This window comes from Pinus tabuliformis, chromosome 2_1 (assembly GCF_031772625.1).
Source record: "Pinus tabuliformis cultivar Carrire ecotype Pingquan chromosome 2_1, CPIR1, whole genome shotgun sequence".
In the NCBI taxonomy this organism is placed as follows: domain Eukaryota; kingdom Viridiplantae; phylum Streptophyta; class Pinopsida; order Pinales; family Pinaceae; genus Pinus; species Pinus tabuliformis.
Genome location: NC_142299.1, coordinates 637064199 through 637066323, shown reverse-complemented (window position 1 = coordinate 637066323; position 2125 = coordinate 637064199). Strand labels below are relative to the sequence as shown.

At 35.8% G+C, this 2125-nt stretch overlaps 1 pseudogene; it reads left to right on the top strand.

Moving 5' to 3' along the window:
- The first annotated feature begins 459 nt into the window (after positions 1-459).
- LOC149202160 (histone H3.3-like) lies at positions 460-1508 on the top strand (annotated as a pseudogene).
- Positions 1509-2125: the final 617 nt, after the last annotated feature.

Here is a 2125-nt window from a genome sequence, read left to right as displayed (position 1 = left end):
TGTATGTTTCCAGGGTTATCTTCTTTTGGTTGTGTTTCTATTTATTATTCATATTTATATTCTTGTAGCGTGTCTGCTGGTTTTTGATGTAAAAAGTTCTGAAGTTCATGTCAGATTGTTCTTGAATTAGTGAATTCTCTTGGTTTCCTAGGGTTTGTGGTTGTTCTTGGGTTAGGATCCATGTTTTATTTCCATTTTAGTTTGTCTCAGAGTATATGTCTGCTTTGATTTCCTATTTTCCTTGTTCTTCAAATTTGTTTTCGAGGGTTTAGTATGGGAAAATCTCCATTTTATTTAAGGCGGTGTGATCGCGATTGCATTGCCTAAAAGTGGTTTTTTTGAAAGAGATTGATAGTAATTTTTTGTTGTGGTTTTGGATTTTCTGTTTTGATGTTTGGGCTTTGGTCTTATGCTTTCGTTCTTGCTCTCTGTGTTGTAGATCGCTCTTTTCCTTGAATCATGGCTCGTATGAAGCAGACAGTGCGAAAATCTACCGAAGGCTCCCGAGAAAGTAGCTCGCAACAAAGGTAACGACTTTCCTATATTTCTTCTGTTGCATCTTTGGTGGATTTAATTGAGGCGTGATGTTTTATTGTTTTTAATTATTCATTTCTGAAGCTCCGTTTTTTAGGATTGCTCGTAAATCTACTCCCATGATCGAAGGTGTGAAGAAGCCTCATAGATATCATCCCGGAACAGTTGCTCTTCGGTATGTACACGCAGTTTAAATTTGCTTCGGATTCTATTCGATATGTTTACAATGTTTTCTTTATAGTATATGTATCTTATTGCAAATTGTTTAATCGACTGAACAGAGAAATTCGAAAGTATTAGAAGAGCACATAGTTGCTAATTCGAAAGTTGCCATTTCAAAGGCTTGTGAGGGAAATTGCCCAAGACTTCAAGGTAACGTGTCACCTTTCTCGTTAAAATGTTAGCTTAATTGGCGACCCATTTAAATGAATTGCTTGGTACTCTTTTCTGGCGGTGGTACTTGTCTAATTATTTTTTTTATTGTGTTCAGACAGATCTGCGATTCCAGAGTCATGCTGTCTTGGCACTTCAGGAGGCTGCAGAGGCCTATCTTGTCAGTCTTTTTGAAGATACTAACCTCTGCGCCATACATGCAAAGAGGGTGACCATCATGCCGAAAGACATTCAACTTGCAAGGCGTATCCGTGGGGAAAGGGCCTAGGCCTGTTTTCACGGTGATGATTTGTAAAGGTCGGATTTTTTGGGGGGGAGAATTCTGTAGCATGTACATATATTTGATGAAGGAAGCTTTTTGCAGAAACGCATTGTAGACTGCAGGATTCTGTAATGTCGTATAATTGAAGTTTACGTTGACTACAATGGATATTGTGGATTTATGACTTCTAATTGAATGGGTCGACTCGAGCTAATTGTAGCTGCTTATTAATATGGAACTTTTTGCCATTCGAAGCCATGTTTTTTGAACCCATACTGCATGTTGATGCTTGTTAAGCTCTTCATTATTATATGGTATAATTATTGTTTATCAATGTTTTGGAACCCATACTACATGCTGATGCTTGTTAAGCTCTTTATTATTATATGGTATAATCAACATTTATCGATGTTGAAGTGCTATATGTGTCTTCATGTATAAATTTAATTTGTGTTTCGGTAGACAACATTCCTCGTGATTTATATTCTGCATTTTCTATTACTTTACACTGATAATATTCTACACTTTCTATTACTTTTCACTAATAATCGACCGCAATACAAGATGTTGTTGAATGCAACTTATGCAATGTCTTTTACCAATGTTGAAGTGCTATATGTGTCTTCATGTATAAAACTGGTTGTTGAAATACAAGATGTTGTATGAATGCAACTTATGCAATGTCTTTTATCAATGTTGAAGTGCTATATGTGTCTTCATGTATAGAAACTGGTTGTTGAACAATAATTTATCCTGTCTGCAAGAGAGGGCTATTTTATCTTGTCTGTAAGAGAGGGTTGTGCATCTTCCAAAATTCTTGATAGTGGAACTTGTTTATATGTTTTTTAATAATTGACTTTGAAGTTTACAAATAGTTGGATGGATTATATTTGCTAGGCTGAAGCAATTATTCTACAAATCCACTGAGCAATAAGT